Genomic DNA, 10,342 nt, shown 5'->3' on the forward strand with positions numbered 1-10,342 from the left:
TAAAACACTGCACTGTAGATCCACCATCGCTCTGATCAATTGGAGTATCAGGGAAGGGGAGGAGGGGGACTTGTATGACCTAATGACATTTCTTTACAACTTACTGTTTTTTTCCATGACTTGTTTAATGAAGAAGAAGAAGAAGAAGAAGAAGAAGAAGAAGTACAATGGTTTCCGCTTTGGTGCTTAAAACCGTAAAGAAGAAGAAGAAGAAGAAGAAGATGATGATGATGATGATGATGATGATGATGATGAAGAAGAAGAAGAAGAAGAACAACAACAACAACAGTGGATTACCTTTGGTGCTTGGACCCCATAAAGAAGAAGAAGAAGATGAAGAAGAAGAAAAATGGATTACCTTTGGTTTTTAGACTCTGTAAAGATGAAGAAGAAGAAGAAGAAGAACAACAACAACAACAACAACAACAACAACAACAACAATGGATTACCTTTGGTGCTTGGACCCTGTAAAGAAGAAGAAGAAGAAGAGGAAGAAGAAGAACAACAACAACATCAATGGATTACCTTTGGTGCTTGAACCCCGTAAAGAAGAAGAAGAAGAAGAAGAAGAAGAAGAAGAAGAAGAAGAAGAAAAATGGATTACCTTTGGTCCTTAGACTCCATAAAGACGAAGAAGAAGAAGAAGAAGAAGAAGAAGAAGAAGAACAACAACAACAACAATAACAACAATGGATTACCTTTGGTGCTTGGACACTGTAAAGAAGAAGAAGAAGAAGAGGAAGAAGAAGAACAACAACAACATCAATGGATTACCTTTGGTGCTTGAACCCCGTAAAGAAGAAGAAGAAGAAGAAGAAGAAGAAAAATGGATTACCTTTGGTTCTTAGACTCCATAAAGACGAAGAAGAAGAAGAAGAACAACAACAACAACAATAACAACAATGGATTACCTTTGGTGCTTGGACCCTGTCAAGAAGAAGAAGAAGAAGAAGAAGAAGAAGAAGAAAAATGGATTACCTTTGGTTCTTGGACTCTACGAAAAAGAAGAAGAAGAAGAAGAAGAAGAAGAAGAAGAAGAAGAAGAAGAACAACAACAACAACAACAACAATGGATTACCTTTGGTGCTTGGACCCTATAAATTAGAAGAAGAAGAGGAAGAAGAAGAAGAAGAAGAAGAAGAAGAAGAAGAAGAAAAATGGATTACCTTTGGTTCTTGGACTCTACAAAGATGAAGAAGAAGAAGAAAAAGAAGAAGAAGAAGAAGGGATTACCTTTGGTGCTTAAAAACCTAAAGAAGAAGCACAACATCAACAATTGATTACCTTTGGTTCTTGTACCCCATAATGAAGAAGCAGAAGAAGAAGTTGCAGAAGTCTGGATTGGATGCTGCCTGAACTGGTAGCCAGTGTAGTTATATATATATTCTTGCTTCTGATTGGTCAGAAGATAAGCATGCTTGTATATGTTTATATAGCATGACCGGAAGGAGTCTCCAGTGTGAGTGCTGGTGACCCAACAATCTTTACAGCTGCTATAATGTAAGCGATAACATGTACTAATGTGTCTCGAAGACAGTAAACAACACTAAACAACAGAAAAAGGACAATAAAGTACAGTTTTTAATAAATGGAAAATTGTAAACATTTCAGGACATGCTTCAGTGGTAGTAACAGCAACTCCACTTCATCATAACACGAAATAAAAACTAATCAAGTCAAGCAGAGGTTTTACTTTCATGCTATACACAGCTTTCTAAACACCCCCAGACACCCAATTCCTTAAATCTGACAAGGTTTTATTGCTGGCTACGAAGCCGTAGCTCTTAGCAGCTCTTAAATATACTTAATTAAGCTCTCGCTGTAGGATGGAAGCAGCGGGAAGGAAAAGGAAGGGAAGGGGATCTGCCTTACCAGAAGACATTAAGCTATGAGAACATGTTACGATTTAGCATTAAGGTGCAAATTGGGATTTTATTCCAATGAATTACAAGTGAGCATTTTAAAAAGGTCAGTGTGTCATAACGTAGCCCGACGCTGCCCTGTGAAGTTACAGCATTATTCATCATTCCGGACTCTCCTGGGTTTCACCCTCCCGATCTCTCTGCCCCACTTTTCCGGTTTCTCAGCAGAGAAAAATATGGCACGCTGTTGTCTTTATCACCTTAATTGGTAAAAAAAAAAATATATAAAAATCTCAGCTGCTGAGAGAGAAAGATGAAACGCAACCTGGAAATAGTCGGGCCTCGTGAGAGCTGGGTGAGTGTGAGACAGGTGCGTCTCTGGTAAGAGTTTATACGTCAATATCTTCCCTTTATTTAACAGCCAACCGAAAACCCAGAGTGCTCATTACAACAATTTCTGTCATTTGCACAAATGCTACATCATTGTAAAATAAAGCAGGAAACGCAACGGGTAGCTAAGCACACAAACAACACGTAGCGAAGACAAAAAAATATTGAAAAACAAGTCATTTTTCATTTCTTGGTGCTTGGGAAATATAATAGATGCCAGTGTAAAGTGCAAATGTTTCACTTCTTTTCTACGCTAGTTTTTTTTTTTTATTTCTCCTCAGCTGCACTTTTCCATTGTTGCAAGCACTTTGTACTCTCGAGCGCTTTCATGCACCGCCATTCATGGCTTCCTTTCAAAGGCGCAGCTCAAGGGCTGCTGTTGTTCTAAAAGAATACAAAAATACCTCATCACGTTTACGCGACCCTCCACGTCTCCTAATAAGCAAAACACGGTCCTTTGTTAGAGCTTGTTGTAACACCATCGCTCAACTATTAGTGCGACTAGCAAACATCGCTCACTATTGATTTACCATCTGACCGGCAAAGGTCATCATCGTTCATGCGTTCCACTATTTGTCTTTAATTGAGCCTGGGTTCTGGTGCTTTGAAGCTTTGACTATTCTCACGTGGGCCATCCAGGCAGGAGGCTAACACATCATGCTAGCAGACATCCCGAGGCTCTTTGTTCAACCTTGGCGAGAATATACAGTATTAGCATTTCCAGAAGATGGAAAGAGTCCCTCATCTCCCACTTAAACCTTTAAGCAGCATTTTGCCTCAGGCACATCGAACAGTTTTAAAATGCCAAGTACAAGTTAGAACCGAACCGCTAATTTATTTCCTTTACCAGGTAAATCTATTGCTTGGAGTGTAATTTAGAGCCGAAGTGACGTATTATTTCAGAACAAATCTCATGACCACGAGGGGAAATAATAAGCATAATTGGTCTGTTTCATGACTTATTACCATCTCTTATTTGCACTCCTAACCTCCTTCCTGCTTCCTGCCTTCACGAGCATCCCTGAGCACTGGAAGGTTTTGCATATCCATCCCAAAGATCTGTTATTTATATTACTAATGAGTCTCTACACTTTTTTTTCACACACTGGGAATTTAAGGAAGTTAGGTAAATGCTCATGAATCAAATCTATTATTGGCAGATTCCAGTGAAGTGATTTAAAGGGTAACATGGTGTTGTAGCAGTTAGCTCTGCCCCCTAACACCTCCAGCATCCGGGATTCGATCCTGAGCTTTATTTATTTTATTCCCACTGTGGTGTGTTCCATGTCCTCCCATTTCCATGCGGGTTTCTTCTGGGTTCTCCAGTTTCCTCTCACTTTTAGGTGAATTGGTTAACTTGAATTTGTGTGTGCTTGGTGTCCTACGATGACCCGGCATCACATCTAAGGTGTATTCCGACCTCACTCACCGTATTCCGTGGATAAGTTCCGGATCCACCGCCATCCTGAGCAGGATAAACCAATAATGGGTCAATCAGGAATTATTTTAATCAGTTTTTGCTATGTTTTCTATACTTCTATAAATCTTTACTATAAATCTATACTTTCGTTCATTCATTTTCTTCAAACGAAAATAAATTAATTTAAACATAAGTCTAATATTAATCTTTTTGGCCTTTTTGTAATTTATTCCTTATGTTCTGTAAAGCTGCTTTGAGACAGTGTCCATTGTTAAAAGCACTATACAAATAAAATTGAAGAGAGATGTTTTAGTTAACATTTAAGGAAGGAGTCTCCAGTCTCAGTGTTTTGGTAAAGCAGTATCTTTAAGCTACAGATGATGAAGTGAAGGTTATGCTTTGCACTTTCAATACATACGAATGCCCTCCCTTATGGATTTTCACCTTAAGAACCTTAAGAACAGACAGATTGGTGGCATGGGTGGTCTGTTCTATTTAAAGCCCAAGCTTGGTGGCACGACTTCCTGTGAGGACCCTTGACAAGGAATGCGTGGCTTACGTCAGTTCTCTGTAAGCAGCCGTACAGTTTACATGCGCTTCCTATCTGTAATATTGGTCATATTTTTGGACGGCTGGAACGGATTATCTGCATTTACATTATTTCTTACAGGAAAATTCTTTATGCAATATAAATTTTCGCCTTAAGAACTCGCCTCCAGAACGAATTAAATTTGTATTCCGAGGTTCCAATGTATTTGTTTCTGATTATTCACGGTCCTGTAACTGCCCCCCCCTGCCCCCAAGCGGTTTTATTTCTTACATAACAAAGACATCTATAAGAATTATTTGCATAGGCTGGGACAGAAACAGGACCGCTTTCCAAACTAAGAGAAAGTCTCTTGAAGATCAATATTGTGTAAAAATATATAAATAAAAAAAAAATCTAATCTCATAAAACCTACAGCTCACGGCTGGGGTTTAGAAACCAGGCTATGAGTCTGCAAGTCATATAGCAGGTTTAACTCCAGCCGTTAATAACACCTCCTTTCACTTTCCCAGGAGAGCGTATTGTATAGGGCTGCTGCGTTTTACTGTTGGAAATAAATTCAATTACTGCGTGAATCACATAAATCCTTCTCGGTCTACCCTCGGATATTGGCGGAGGGAATTTCTGCCGTCCTGAAGCACAGTGAAGAAACCCTTGAGGGCTGCTTAAATCAACAACAAATTAGCAGGCAACATTTATCAAGTGATGAAGCTCGGAATCTGAAGATGAAGCTGAAAGACAGTGAGCATCAGATAGCAGCACATTGCTCACCCCATGCCCTCTCTTAGCCGTTTCATCGCACGCAGGCTAATTACTCTGCGCGTTCATTTTTTTGTGATTGGAAATTTTAATAGGCAATCAAGTTCTGTCAAATGTGTTTTTCACTGAAAAGCTTTTTTGTTTTCTAATTAACTCCAGTTTTCCTCCTCAGCTTGACACGTTGCCCATGAATATGAAAATTGCAGTGTAACTTTTCAAAGCACTTTACATCCAGGCAGGGAGTCCGAAAAACTGTTAGCATGTTTGCGTGCTAATGGTTTGCACATTTTTCACTGTAAAATAAAACATCTTCGCAAAAATCTCGAATAGAGGCGAAAATATACTGTATCTAGTGTTTCCTACCATACCATATGGTTATTATTTAATTTCATAATTTATTCAATAAGTGGTAGGATTAGAAGTTCCAGAGGAATCCAATAAAACAAGACTACTTTCAACCTTAAAATTAGGAATAAATTTCTAGAAATAGATTTAATAGTCGTATAATACTAGCTAAATCTGACATTATTTAAGATATTTCTGCTTCTAAGATGACATTTTTTGCGAATGGATGATATTAGAATTAAAATTTTAACTGGATTTTTTATAGCAGCTTGTTGCAAAATCATTTATTTATCATTTAATTAAGAAAACACCATGTTCTGTTATAAAAAGGATTTTAGTGAGAGAGAGAGAGAGAGAGAGAGAGAGAGATTTCAGTACAGGACCTATTATAAATCTAACAAAAATCAATATTGTTTGAAATTCCATGAAAACAGTTCATCCAGAAAAAAAACAAATATAAATTTATAACTATATACATGTGACTCTTATACTAATTTATACTTCTTCTTTTTCTTCTAGCTTTTCCCTTCAGGGGTCTCCACAGTGAATCATCTCTCTCCACCTATCTCTATCTTCTGCATCCTCAACACTTGCACCCACTAGCTTCATATCCTCATTTATTCCATCCATATACCTCCTCTTTGCCTCCTTCCTGGCAGCTCCATGTCCAACATTCTCCTACCACTATACTCACTCTCCCTCCTCTGGACATGTCCAAACCATCTTAATCTGACCTCCTTAACTTTCTCCCCCAAACGTCCAACATGAGCCGTCCCTCTGATGTACTCGTTCCTAATCCTGTCCAACCGTGTCCCTCCCAAAGAGAACCTCAACATCTTCAGCTCTGCTACCTCCAGCTCTGACTCCTGTCTCTTCCTCAGTGACACTGCCTCTAAACCATACAGCATGACCGGTCTCACCACTGTCTTGTACACCTTCCTCTTGATTCTCGCTGATATTTTTGTATCACATGGCGGTGAGTTTACATAAACAGTGAAATAAACATATTTCTGCTGCGGTTTGACATTTATGTTATTAAAGTGTAAAGTGTAGACACGATTTAGATGCAGACTATCCGAAAAAAAGTGATAATAATTGCCATTTCTAACTGTGGAGTCTTTCCTTAACTGCTGTTGCTACTACTGTCATAAACACGGTTAATATTCTTTTCCATCCAGCCATAATATTTACATAATTCTTATACGCCTTCATTTATTTACATTTCTAAATCCCGCTAGGTGAGGCATCTTCAATCCGATCTAGTCAAAAAAAATCTGCATAAGAATGAAGGAAATAAATAAAAAAATATATTTTTAAAACATTTTATTCAACGCCTTTTGATTCTTTCGCTCGGTAAATCTCTCATGTGATTCAAAGACATGCCCAAACCTTTCCTACTGCAAGGTGAGAATAAGAAAAGCCACCAATAATACAGCGATGATGTGCTTTCACCAGGGCTCTTGACAGAATATGATATAAGTGCTAATGTAAACAGCACACAGCCAGAGATCTTGAATCTTGCACAGGCTGCACAAACTGAAGAAGGACACCATTATGTACAGCCATAAAAAAAATCAACATAAAATAAATATTTACCAGTAAAGAAACTCAGGTAGCATTAAGTCGGTGAGGTTGCATTCTTTCTGACTGGATTATAAAGCAGATCTAAAGGTATGTCCTGCATTTAGAGAGAAATCTGATTACCGGCGTGTGCAGACCAGCAGTTTCTCCAGTATCAGATTATTTATAGCAAGTGCGGATGCTCTGGGAGGAATATTATCATCATTTCTTTTTTCTAGCAAGGAAAATAAAAGCTCAAGTCCTGTGTTTCGGTTGCCTGGAAACTGACAAAAACGTCATAACATATAGCTTAGCTAGTTAATAAAGAACAGAAAACAAACTATTATATGATGGCTGGTCCATATACATTTTTATAAATGTTTATTTCTCAAGACGAGGTAAGCGTGTAGCAAGCGGGTGAGCTGTATGACGGCTTTGCACTTCTTCTGAAAAGGCCATCTGTCACGTGTACATGCTAATTAATCCGCCGAGTAAAAATATTTCAGCTGCCGATGTGTGTATTGTGACACACGGCGCGATTGGAAACGAGTAAAGCGTGCTGTAGTTCCAGCGTCGAGTTACAGTGAAGCACAACGTATTTAAGCATAGCTACAAACCGCATAAAAAAAGGAGCTAGCGATTTGTCCGTCGCAGATTATTTTCATATGTGTATCTATTCTGAACGCTCGTACAGAATAAGACCGCTGTTGTGATGAATATTTGATTTTAGTCCGATGTTCAACCATCCGTTTATTTATTTAAAAAACCCTCTACGTTCCTCAGCTCCCCAGTGGGAACTGGTTTATGGGTAAACAGATTAGGCACCACGTTGGCTGACGTTTGACGCTGCGCTCGCTCGCCTCGGTGATCAAAGTCGCAGACTTAAAACGATCCCGTTCACGCTTCAAACCTTGCCAGGGGTAGACGCTCGCTCTCAGCATTGTGAATGTGTTGTTTTCGTGCCTGGGAAACACTGCCTCTGCTTGAATTAATTCAAAATTGATGCCTGGGTGCCTCGATGGGAATCTGGGAACTGAAGGTTGACAGCATCAGGATGTCACACCTGCTCCTCAATCTGTATGTGTGTGTGGGTGTTAGCTATCAGAGAAACGGTTAATGAAGCTCTACTAGCCAAACTAGTTTCTGATTTGTTCTAATTGAATGCATCTTCAATGCTGTTTTAATGTACCATTGAATTGCAAAATAAATCAATGCTAAATGACTTGGACTTGCTTATACCTGCCTTTTTAGTAAAGCGGGCTAATTAGCTAACTTGCTAAGCAAGTGGAAGAACAAAGTAGCTGATGAAGTTACACTAAATTAAACACTTTAATGCACTTGTTTCTTGCTTCGCCAGACACTTTTGGTCCTTTTTGAAGAATTTCGCTGCTGCATATGTTGTTGTTTGTTTGTTTTTTTTTCCTGGCCCTCCAAACGGTTATCTAACAAATTTCATGATCGCTAATAAAGTATTAGAACTTTGCACAAGAGAATATCAAGTCGGGAAAATGTAAAAATTGGTATTAAACTGCAGATTAGTGTAAGGTATAGCTGGATGCTTGTGCCTGTTGGACAGAAACATCCTTTTGTGCAATAACTATTCCACACGTTCATGCAGGTTAGCTCTCCTGTGGCTTATAGCATTGATGCACAACCGTGGACTAGTAAAGCAAATGTAGGCTACGCTGCAGGCCAGTGCACTGAGCTGATAAGCCCTGAAGTAGACAGGAATGAATGAATGTGCTAAATGCGCCTCACGAGCCCCATGTACGCTAACATGTTAATGAATAGGCAATTCATAATGAATTCTTTATGACTGATGATGCCTATTGGAAAATAAACGTTTCCAAATCTCCGTGTAGGTTTATATCCATTCTCATGAAAGGTTTGTAGTCACAGTCATGCAACCTTATAAACGTTTCCCTTAATATAGTGCTACTTTCATTGAAAATAGGTGCTGTTATGTTCTCAAAGAGAGAGAGAGAGAGAGAGAGAGAGAGAGCAGTGTTTGATTCCCTGGAGCATTTTAAAAATGAATTTCTGAGTGCCTGTGATAAAAGCCTGGCATGAATATTTTAAACGTGATCCATTTTTGTTTTTACCAAAAAAAAAAAAAAAAGAAAAAGTCCCAAACTGCGTACTCTAGGTGGACTGCTGATGTTAAATTTCTCCCATAGCTGTGAACGAGTGTGTGAATGTGTTTGTAAAAGACTGCTATCTCATCTGGGTTGTAAATTCCTGCCTCACAGCCAGTGTTCATGAGATCCACCATCACCCTCAGCAAGATAAAACGGTTACTAAAAATAAAAGAATTATATAATTAATCTTCCCGGCGTAATGCCGAAGCATGTTTTACTGCCTTACAGCCAATTTCTGGCACCTTGTTGCATCAAATATATGGCTTGAACTACTAAAAGTTTACAGATTTTGGGTCAGAGTAAGTGGAACACAAAAATAGTAGCAGTCTGAGGTAATTCTGAGGTAATTCTGAGGTAACAACTGCTCCTGACATTTGTCATTACTATGCTTTAGCAATACTGAAACCGTAATGCTAATATAACTTATACAAAATAAGCTAGTTGCAGTAACATTAGCTTATTGCAGTAAGATTATGTGATTAAGATTAACTTCAGGTAATCTCAGTAGCATTTAGCTGAACACAGTAAGGTTAGGTGATCATTAAAGTAGCTGATCATAGTAATGTTAACCAATTAAAATAATTTAATGTGGTCGCGATGGTATTTGAGGACAGTGATGTCTTAATAACGTTAGCTGATTTCAGTAACATTAGCTGATCACAGTACATTTAGGCACTCACAGTAACGTTAGGTGTTCACGGTGACATTAGCTTACTGTCTTAATGCTAGCTGATCATAGTAACGTTAGGTGTTCTCTTTGACCTTAGCTTACTGTCTTAATGCTAGCTGATCATAGTAACGTTAGGTGTTCTCTTTGACATTAGCTTACTGCCTTAATGCTAGCTGATCATAGTAACGTTAGGTGTTCTCTTTGACATTAGCTTACTGCCTTAATGCTAGCTGATCATAGTAACGTTAGGTGTTCTCTTTGACATTAGCTTACTGCCTTATTGCTAGCTGATCATAGTAACGTTAGGTGTTCTCTTTGACATTAGCTTACTGTCTTAATGCTAGCTGATCATAGTAACGTTAGGTGTTCACGGTGACATTAGCTTACTGCCTTAATCCTAGCTGATCATAGTAACGTTAGGTGTTCTCTTTGACATTAGCTTACTGCCTTAATGCTAGCTGATCATAGTAACGTTAGGTGTTCTCTTTGACATTAGCTTACTGCCTTAATGCTAGCTGATCATAGTAACGTTAGGTGTTCACGGTGACATTAGCTTACTGCCTTAATGCTAGCTGATCATAGTAACGTTAGGTGTTCACGGTGACATTAGCTTACTGCCTTAATGCTAGCTGATCATAGTAACGTTAGGTG

Source organism: Hemibagrus wyckioides, linkage group LG21 (genome assembly GCF_019097595.1).
Source record: "Hemibagrus wyckioides isolate EC202008001 linkage group LG21, SWU_Hwy_1.0, whole genome shotgun sequence".
NCBI classification, from domain to species: domain Eukaryota; kingdom Metazoa; phylum Chordata; class Actinopteri; order Siluriformes; family Bagridae; genus Hemibagrus; species Hemibagrus wyckioides.